At 49.9% G+C, this 11426-nt stretch overlaps 1 pseudogene across 1 annotated transcript; it reads right to left on the minus strand.

Annotated features, from left to right (window-relative positions):
- Positions 1-601: 601 nt before the first annotated feature.
- On the minus strand, positions 602-2414 carry LOC309556183 (annotated as a pseudogene). The gene is made up of 2 exons: positions 964-2414; positions 602-635 (listed from the first exon to the last, which is right to left on the minus strand). The product of its transcript is annotated as an uncharacterized misc_RNA (transcript).
- Positions 2415-11426: the final 9012 nt, after the last annotated feature.

Genomic DNA, 11426 nt, shown 5'->3' on the forward strand with positions numbered 1-11426 from the left:
CTCTGTTGACATTTGTGACTGGCTGTGATTGGACACAGCCGGTCACGTGGTAAAGAGCCAATTTCATTGGCTCTTTACCTAGATCGGGGATCAACTCTGTCCGAGGGACGAGCCTCGTCCCCGATCGCTGCTCTGCGCGCCCCCGGGGGCGCGCATTGCAGAGAGAACGAGCGGCTCGTGCTGGAGCCGCTCATGTGATCGGCTGTGATTGACACAGCCGATCACGTGGTAAACAGCCAATTTAAATTTCTATTGGCTGTTTACCTTGATCAGGGATGGGCTATGTCCGAGGGACGAGCCTCACCCCCGATCGCCGCGCTGCGCACCCCCGATCGCCGTGCTGCGCGCCCCGGGGGCGCGCAGTAGAGAGGAGATCCGGGCGACGTCATATGACGGCGGCCCGGATCCTCACAACCACTTTGCCGACGTCATTTTACATGACGCGGTATGGAAGTGGTTAAGATTGCTTGCTTTAATGTCTGTAGCTAAGACGTTGGATGCTATCGTGGTCTTCCTTAAATCCTTGAATTTACTGTTGGTGGCAATACCCCTTGAAGTACTTAAAGGAATGGCGGTTGTATCTGGATAGAAGAAGCTTGGGTCATTCTTGGATCTTGCAACCTTCCGCACGAACTCTGCGAAATAAGAAAAGGGAGGGAAGGAAACATGATGTTCATACTTATACTTTGATCCTACACTAGTCCACTTTCCCTGAAGATAACTAGGCAACTTTGCTACAATAGGATTTACGCCCTGGGCAGTGTCTAAATAGCTAAGACCTGGTAAACTAGGATCTAACTTAGCAATTTCAAGTTCATGAAGGAGGTCACCTAACTCTCTAAGCTTATGATTGTCCTTAACAGAGATCTTAGGAAAGTCGTTTAGTCTCTGGAATAAGGCAGATTCAATGACTTCGGGGCTCCCATAGTCATTACTTGTTCTGAAGATTGACGCCCCAACCACTTTATTAGTAAGTCAAGTTCTGCTTGAGGTTCAATGTCCAAGTTCTTGGTTACCGCCTTAAATGTAGATCTCCAACTCCTGTAGTTCTCTGGGCGGTCATCAAATCTAGACAGTCCAGTTGTAATCAACTCCCGTCAAATCATATACTTGCTGAACTCTGCAATGTCAGTGCTTTCAGTCTTTATAGCCACAGGGGGTGCTGATGGTGCGCCGTCTTGGACCATGGTTGGTATATGATGTTGGCTGGTAGGTAGAGAGAAAGGTGTTGCAGATGGGTTTAATCTAGGTAAGGGTCTATCGTCTGAAGGTCTCTGAGCATTTGAAGTTAAAGAGAGCTGTATCAAAGGGGGTATAGAGTTCATTCTGTAGTCTTCTGCTGTGCCCTTGTAATCTCTATGCACATAGGGCTGTGGTGGCACATGAGCTGCGTAGGTTGATTCACTTGATTTTGTGACGTGCGGTAGTTGTGGAGAGTGTCTGTTAGTAGGTGTGTCTAGTTGACCAGCTTGCTTTGGCGACACATTGCCTTCTGATCCACTTGCTGGATGATTATGAGAAGAATCCCCAACTGTAGGTGGGACTGTATTGTCGTGGTTCTGAGTTAAGACGAACTGTAGGGTCCTTTCAACAGGGTCTTGACAAGCAGCCAAGCTGGTACAAGCTGCTCCTTCTTCTTCCAATAGGGCTTGTTCAAAGACAGATAACTCTGCTAACGCTACTTCCTTTTCTCTATTCTTCTGAAGAATTTCTAGCTGAGCCTGTGTTTCTGCTTGTATTCTTGCTTGAATGCATTTAGCTTCAGCTTCCTTGCATTTAGCTTCTGCCTTGAAGGCTGCTTCTTTTTCAGAGCAGGCGGCTTGAACCTGAGCTACTGCAACCTTTTGGCGAGCTTTGAGTATTTGGTCGCTCAGTATTGACCTTATAGAGCAGGACCGTAATGACTTAGAAGAAGATTTATGATATGAGCGGACAGACCTAGATGATTTTCCTGAGTGTCTGGAAGAAGCAGATTTACAGGATGTAGTTTCATGTAGCTGTGCTAATCTACCTTCTATCTGTGCCTTTGCTTCAAGATATGTGCTATGCCTCTGCTGGTCAGTAGAATTAAAGTCCTTTAATTCCAATGCAGCTTCCTCTATGTTGGAATGTGACAATAGGGAATAGTACTTCTCAGAAAGTCTTTTATAATTCTCAAATGCCTTCTTAACCCTTGAGAGAGCAGTGTTCAATTGCTCAGAATTGTTGCTAGTTTCATTAGTGGCTGTTATACAACTTAAAGTCTTTTCCCATAATGCAGTCAGGTTACTAGATGTTTCTTCCTTACTTGCTTCATAAACCTCCCTTGCCTTCAAGGATGGATGAGGGGCAATAACAGGACGAGGAGAATGAAGTAAGGAGTCTGCTTTATCTTGAATAAATGCAGGTAACTCTGTGGGATCTCTGTCAGACATGATGAAAAGAACTGTAGTTTTGGTGTCTTGTTAGAAATCTGCCAGAGCTCAGCTCTGTAAGTAGTGACTTCTGTTAGTAACCAGGCTGAGCTGAGGAGCTGGGTATTTGTGACAATAGCTAGCTAGTGCTGCAACTGGTTCAGACTGGATAGCTAAGCTCAGAAGGCTGTAACAGTAATGAAGCATTCAGTAGGTGGCTGGCTTCATATGCAGAGTAATGCTTCTGGTGACTGCAGCAGTAACTGATTGACTTTCAGTACACAGTCTGACGATGGGTTCCTGTCTTAGGGTGTTTGTTATTCACATAGGCATGTGTTTACTCACGTTTCTGAAGCTGCAGAGATAACCATGTGATGGATTCTTCTGGAAATTTACTTTCTGAAGCTGCAGAGATAACCATGTGATGGATTCTTGGAAATTTACTGTTCTGTCTCAGCATCGATTGTACCTGGGACCTTCTTGTAGACCCAGTCTGAAAGTGTGTGCAGCAAGTTGAATGATGACTTTAACAGATAGTTTACTCAATGAATAAAGACTCCAGAGGTGTTCTCCAATGCTTCTTTATGCTTCAAGTTAGCAAAGGCATAAACATAGAGGCTTTTCCATAGGTAAATTTCCAATGAAGTTACACAGCTCTCACACTCTGCAGTCTCCTCATAACCACTACACAAAATGAAGTTACAGTAGGAAATGGAGGTGGGAGCAACCAACTAGCCAGAAACAGCAGGGGTGCAAGGAAGATACCAATAACATAGCATAACATAACATGTAAAAACAACTGCTAGACAGTTAAAGCTGCGTGGCAGCACAGTAGTGATGGATGAACTGAAACATTTTTGTCTGAAACTTTTGTAATAAATAAACCAGGATATACCTCCAAAATGACAGTATGCTTCTGAAACTATGTCCAAATGCTGGAACAAACCAGAACATTTTTCAGGATAGTTTACACTCATTACTGACGCAAAAATGCAGAATGCCTATAGCCAATTCTGAAAGGTCCGAGGAATCGCCCTCCTCCTATTTTCCCCTGACCTTTCATCCATTTTCTTTTCAGATTTAAAGAAAAACTCTTTCGATGATGGGAGTAATGATAACATATCTATGTATTCCCCTCACCAATTTTTTTCCTTTACAGAGGAAGATAAGTGATATCCTAAAGGGGATAATTCGCAAGGTAGGGCCTCTTTAAGGCATACCCCAGAAACCAAAGTATTAGTAGGTATAGAGCAGAGAGAATTTGAAATAGGATTGAAAGAATCGTTAATATTAGCTATATTATCAATAGTAGCAGCATTATTCACAGTGTTTCTGCATATAGAACTGGCAGGGTTACCTTGAGAGAAATTAGCCTTAACAGGAATAGACAAACCACCACAGCCTCTGCCATTCCACACAGCACCGATACCATGCGAATCATTAAATCCATCAATTTCATTGGCTAAAGAACCAACTACTTTACCCAATTCAGAAAAAGTATTAAGATTATAATTCTCACCCTAATTAAGGTCCACGCCAACAGGTTGCCCAGACGCTGTTTCCTCCCTTGAGGTGCCCGCAGGAGCTGGCTGAGGAGTATTGCTTCTGGCCCTGTTCATAGAGCGTGCCTTTCCGCTTCTTACTTCAGTTCTTGCAGGAGAAGTTGGAGAATCTTCCCTTCTCAACCTCTTGCCCCTGTTATACCTGCGGCTTCTTCTTTGGACAGTAGGGAGAGCCAGGAGACTGCCATCTTCAATGCTAGGCATGGCACGAGAATGCTTCATATTAACTTGAGCTACAACTGAAGGGACAGCCTCCTCTTCTAAGCACCTCCTAAGCCACTCTGCACCTCCATATCCCTCCGCTTTCTGAATGAGGTGATGCAGAAGCTCTTCAATCAAAGGTCAGTGTGAGCAGCCACTGCACTCCGCCCTCTTGCAGGCTCTCCTCAGGCAGGTGCCAGAGCGGGAAAACGGCTTATAGCCTCTGTGCATGCTAGCCCGCCCAAAGTAGCCAATAAGGAGTTGTTGCTAAGCACTCCAGTCTTCTGCCATCTCCCAGTGCAACATGTAACAAAAGAACCAGAGCTCTTTGCCATGTCCCATGGAGCCTGGCTTGAGCGCTAGGGGCTCAATCATTCCCCTCTGACATTTGTGCATTGTAAGGATTTTAACAAACTTTGTTACAGATTCCTACCTTTTGCTATTCTGAAGAAAACCCTGTGTGTTTGTCTGTATGCATGCGGGAAAGTGAGTCTATTGGGAATGGGTTTCATAATTATCAATCAGCTGCTGCAGGTGTAGGGCTCTAATGAGGCAAAGCTGCTGGGCCTGCATCCCTTTAGACATGTTCCTATTGGGAGTATCTCACCCAAAATGACATTTTTATTGCAGGGGATGCCTGAAATCTGACTTGTATCTTAGGGCAGACTTCCAGGAAAATTGGTGAGCCAATTACACAAGCAGGAAATTATGTTTCCATGGGGCAATCTGTACACAGTATGTGGTAATAACATTTAATTACAATATGATTTTTTCTTTATTTGCTATTTTTTACCACAAAAGTGGACTTACCCTTTAAGATAAAAAAATCTTCTGTGTGCAGCAGGCCCCCTCAACCCCCCTAATACTTACCTGAACCCCATCTCGATCCAGCGATGTTGCACGAGAGCCTTGGCTGTCCGAGACTCTCCATCCTGATTGGCTGAGACATTGGCTCCCACTGCTTTCAATTAAAGTCAGTGAGCCAAAGAGGAGAGAGAGGGGACAGGGCCGAACTGCGACTCCATGTCTCAATGAAAAACATGAAAGTGTAGCGCTAAGAATATTGATGATCACACAATTAATAAATAGTGACCAAATGGATGAAAAAAACTACTAATCACAATGATGTGTATAACAAAGAAAAGAGTGTCAAAATGAATGAGTCCCAATATAAAAAATAAAATCATAAGTCCACGTGCACAAAATTGCAAGAAGTGATTCAACCCGTGACACACAGAGCAGTGGCTCGGATGCCCCCATAGCAAACTGCTTGCTGTGGGGAAACTTGGCAGGAGGGAGAATCCAGGAGCGGTGGCGAGAGAACCGAGAAGAGGAGGATATGGGCTGCTCTTTGCAAAACCACTGCACATAGCAGGTAAGTATAATGTTTGTTATTTAAATAAACATTACTTTTTTATCACTTTAAACTCTGACAACAAAACCCATAAGTTGATTGGTTTCTATGTAGAGCTGCACCAGATTTTGCACTTTCCTGTTTTAGTAAATGTACCCCACACCCACAGTGTCTTAAATATGAAGCAGTGGTGAAGCAGTGGTGGAACTACCAGGGGTGCAGCTGTCGCACCTGTGACTGGGCCCTGGAGTTCTGCCACTGAAGGTGGGCCCGCCTGCCCCCATTCTCTCACCGTAAGGGGCCCGTTGTTCTGGCTGTGCTGCAGTTAAGGGGTCTGTTCTGCCTTACAGGGGGGCCGTGCGGCCCGCCGGCCGCTGAGGGGAGGCTGAGCTAAGCACCACCATATCCTTAGAGCCTGGACCGCCCCACCTATCCTGTCCAAAGAGAGAATGAAGCCGATCTATGTACGGAGGAGGAGGTGGGCACTGAAAGTGTCAGTTTACCAGCTGACACCAATAGAGTGAAAGGGGGAGGAGCTCTCCCCTCTGCAAGGAGACCCAGTGACACATCCCTGGAGGCACATGAACACTGAGGGGAAATCGACTTGACCAAGTTAGTGAAAAACTTTCATCCTCCACCACCTCTGCTTTTTACTGATCAACCCCCCCCCACCCCCCACACCACAGATCTAATACCCATCACCTCTACAACAGAGGTGATGGGGGATAAAGATGAGCTCTCTGGTGGTGGTGGTGGTGGGGGGTGGCACCACCACTGCCACTAATCCCACCCCTACCTCAATGACACTGCTGCCAACCCCCTCACCACCACCACTGCCACTAATCCCACCCCCTCCCTGCCACTGGTGCCACTCCCCTCACTATCACTGCTGCCACTTATCCCACCTCACTCACTGCCACTGCTGCCACCTCCCTCACCACCACTATGGCTACTAATCCCACCCTCCTCACTGCCACTGGTGCCACCCCTCTCTCCACCACCGCTGTCACTAATCCCACCCCCCACTGCCACTGCTGCCACCCCCCTCACCCCCTCACCACCACTGCCACCAATCCCACCATTCCCTCACTGCCACTGCTGCCACTAATTCCACCCCCTCACTGCCACTAATGCCACTAATCCCACCCCCCCTCACTGCCACTGGTGCCACCCCCCTCACCACCACCACTATCACTAATCGCACACCCCCACTGCCACTGCTGCCACCCCCCTCACCACCACCACTGCCACCGATCTCACCCCTCCCTCACTGCCACTAATCCCACCCCCTCACTGCCACTGCTGCCACTAATTCCACCCCCTCACTGCCACTAATGCCACTTATCCCACCCCCCTCACTGCCACTGGTGCCATTCCCCTCACCACCACCACTGTCACTAATCCCACACCCCCACTGCCACTGCTGCTACCCCCCTCACCACCACCACTGCCACCGATCTCACCCCTCCCTCACTGCCACTAATCCCACCCCCTCACTGCCACTGCTGTCACCCCCCTCACCACCACCGCTGCCACTAATCCCACCCCCCTCACTGCCACTGCTGCCATCCCCCTAACCTCCACAGCTGCAAGTAATCCCATCCCCCTCACCACCACCGATGTGACTAATCCCACCCCCCCTCACTGCCACTGCTGCCACCCCCCTCACCACTACCACTGCCACCAATCCCACCCTCCCACTGCCACTGGTGCCAACCCCCTCACCACCACCGCTGCCACTAATCCCGCCCCCACTGCCACTGGTGCCACCCCCCTCACCACCACCACTGCCACCAATCCCACCCCTCCCTCACTGCCACTGGTGCCACTAATCCCACCCCCTCACTGCCACTTCTGCCACCCCCTCACCACCACCGCTGCCACTAATCCCGCCCTCCCACTGCCACTGGTGCCACCCCCCTCACCACCACCGCTGTCACTAATCCCACCCCCCACTGTCACTGCTGCCACCCCCCCTCACCACCACTACTGCCACCAATCCCACCCCCTCACTGCCACTTCTGCCACCCCCTCACCACCACCGCTGTCACTCATCCCACCCCCCCCCACTGTCACTGCTGCCACCCCCCTCACCACCACCACTGCCACCAATCCCACCCCTCCCTCACTGCCACTGGTGCCACTAATCCCACCCCCTCACTGCCACTTCTGCCACCCCCTCACCACCACCGCTGCCACTAATCCCGCCCTCCCACTGCCACTGGTGCCAACCCTCTCACCACCACCGCTGCCACTAATCCCGCCCCCCCACTGCCACTGGTGCCACCCCCCTCACCACCACCGCTGTCACTAATCCCACCCCCCACTGTCACTGCTGCCACCCCCCCTCACCACCACTACTGCCACCAATCCCACCCCTCCCTCACTGCCACTGCTGCCACTAATCCCACCCCCCTCACTGCCACTGCTGCCAACCCCCTCACCACCACTGCTGCCACTAATCCCACCCCCTCCCTGCCACTGCTGCCATCCCCCTCACCACCACCCCTGCCACTAATCCCATCCCCCTCACCACCACCACTGTGACTAATCCCACCACCCTCACTGCCACTGGTCCCACCCCCCCTCACTGCCACTGCTGCCACCACCCTCGACACCACCTCTGCCACTAATCCCACCCTCACTCACTGCCACTGCTGACATCCCCCTCACCACCACTGACACTAATCCCACCCCCCTCACTGACACTGCTGCCACCCCATCACCACCACTGCTGCCACTAATCCCAACCCCCCTCACTGCCACTGCTGCCATCCCCCTCACCACCACCCCTGCCACTAATCCCACCCCCCTCACTGCCACTGGTGCCACCCCCTCACCACCACGGCTGCCACTAATCCCACCTGCCCTCACTGCCACTGCTGCCACCCCATCACCACCACTGCTGCCACTAATCCCAACCACCCTCACAGCCACTGCTACCATCCCCCTCACCACCACCACTGCCATTAATCCCACCCCCTCACTGCCACTGGTGCCACCCCCTCATCACCACGGCTGCCACTAATCCCAACCACCCTCACTGCCACTGCTGCCACCCCATCACCACCACTGCTGCCACTAATCCCAACCACCGTCACTGCCACCATTGCTATCCCCCTCACTACCACCACTGCCACTAATCCCACCCCCTCAGTGCCACCCCCCTCAGCACCACTGCTGCCACTAATTCTACCCCCTTCACCACCGCTGCCACTGATCACCCTCCTCACCACCACCACTGCCACTGATCCCACCTCTTTTTCCCACCACCCCACCTCATCCCATCCCACCACGGCTGCCACTGATCCCACCCCCTCACCACCACCACCGCTGCAACTGGCCACCCCTTTCACCACCACCACGGCTGCCATTAATCCCACCCCTTTCACCAACACTGCCACTGATCCCACCCTCTTCACCACTACTGCTGCCACTGATCCCACCTCTTTTCCCCACCACTGCTGACACTCATCCCACCCCCTTTACCACCACCACTGCTATTCATTCCATCCGACCTCAGCTGCCACTGATCCCTTCCCCCCTCACCACCGCTGCCACACGCCACCCCCCTCACCACCACCACTGCTGCCACTGATCCCCCCTCACCACTGCCACTGGTCCAACCCCCTTCACCACCACTGCTGCCAACTCCCTTAACCACCGCTACTGCTACTCATCCCATCCCACCTTAGCTGCCACTGATCCCTTCCCCCTCACCACCGCTGACACTCGCCACCCCCTCACCACCACTGCCACTGATCACCCCCTCACCACCGCCACTGATCCCACCCCCTTCACCACCACTGCTGCCACTGTTCCCACCTCCCTTCACTACCACCTCTGCCACTCACCCTACCCCCTTCACCACCACCACCACTGATACTCATCCCATCCCACCACTACCACCGCTGCCACTCTTCCCATTCCACCACCGCTGGCACTCATCCCATCCCATCACCGCTGACACTCATTCCATCCATCCCACCACCGCTGACACTCCTCCCATCCTACCACTGCTGACACCAAACCCATCCCATCCCACCACCGCTGACACTCATCCCATCCCATCCCACCACTGCTGACACTCATCCCATCCCACCACCACTGACACTCATCCCATCTCATCACTGCTGCCACTCATCCCATCCCATCACCACTGCCACTAATTCCATCCCACCACCACTGCCACTCATCCCATCCCACTACTATTGCCACTCATCCCATCCCACCACTGCTGCCACTCATCCCATCCCATTACTGCTGCCACCCTTCCCATCCCACCACAGCTGCCACTGATCTCATCCAGCCCACCACCGCTGCCACTGATCCCATTCCTCCATCCCCCCATCACTACCACCACCACTGCGACTCATTCAAACCCCATACTCAAGGGGGTCCATGCCTCACCCCTTTACACCTGGATAGGAGGGGCAGCGGGGCGGCATATAGATGATCCAATCCTCTTTCTGCTGCAGGAGTTCCTCTATATGCTGCCCCTCCTATCCTGTTGTACAGGGGTAATGCATGGGACTGGGTCGCCCTGGGGGTCAGGGGGGCCCTTCATGTTTTCTTGCACCAGGGCCCTGAAGGTTGTAGTTTATGCCCCTGCAGTGAAGGCAACTTGAAAGAAAGAGAAATGCTTTTCTATGTACTCTATGGATAATCTAATTCCTATGTACTCTATGGATAATATAACAGAGTATAGCCTTCACAGGAAATGCAAATATTGTGTGAATCAGTAAGCACAAGCTACTCTCTAATGTAACCATATCAAGGTGAAATGGAATATTACCAGGTGTTTAGTTAATAATAATGCAGGGTCCTCTTTTCGGATTATTAGTTGCATTCCACTGTAGTCCACCAATGTTTATACAGTAATTTGGTGCAGAAACATAATTGGAAGATGTAAACACACACCTTCCAGTGTTAAATTGATCGCTAATTCATATAGTTTTACAGAGACTAGAGGCTATTACCTCCTAAATTTACTCAGAGTTTTAATGTTTGGATCATCTGTAGAAAGTAAAATGTAAGAAAAGATCCGCGCTTAGGATATAGATGTACCAAACTAGGAAAATTGTTGGCTGCAGCCCACCTTTAGAACTATAATCCTGGGATATATAGTTGAATATAAACAATAGAATGGGAGGTAGATGGCGCTGCCTGCATAAACCGCTGTGTGCAATAAGTATAAATATACAATCCTAATAGACAAATTAAAACCTTAAATAAAAGTGCTTTATCAGTAAAATGCATCAAAATTAAAGGGAATAAATGCACAAAGAAGGGCTGAAGCCCTTACCTAAAGGTGCTCAAATGACTGTGCAAGGAAGGAATAGGCTCAACTTCCTTAAAATGGGCTAAGGCCCTTATCTGAAAGTGCTCAGGTGACCGTGCAAGGAAGGAATAGCCCCAGAAAATAGGATCAACTTCCTTAGAAAAAAAAGGGTGAAAGAGTTGTTGATGCAACTCAGATATGCAGTGATTACAAGAAAGGAAAAAATTAATATGACCAAGCACACAGTGAACAGTGTGGAAAAACCGCACTGGTGTAAAAAAAAAAAAACACATATAAAGTGTTATAAAGATTATTAAAATAAGCAGATAGGCCCAATAGGGAGTGCAAAAAGTGCAAAGAAGTATATTGTATACGATGCGATTCACCAAAATCGCATGCACACCAGACCACTCTGATAAAGTGCTGGTTTGTGCAAAAAGTGATGGAGTGCTCAATGGATTACACAGATATTGAATAAATAAATATACGTGTAAAAATACTGAGATAAAGTGACTGAGAAAAATATAAGTGATGTTAAAATCCCAAACGCACAAATACTGTAAAAATTCCCATAAGAATCTAAAAAGACAGATGCATTAAACAGTGCGATTTGAGTTCCAAAAGCACTTTATATG

This window comes from Pelophylax lessonae (genome assembly GCF_965119305.1).
Source record: "Pelophylax lessonae genome assembly, chromosome: 5".
NCBI classification, from domain to species: domain Eukaryota; kingdom Metazoa; phylum Chordata; class Amphibia; order Anura; family Ranidae; genus Pelophylax; species Pelophylax lessonae.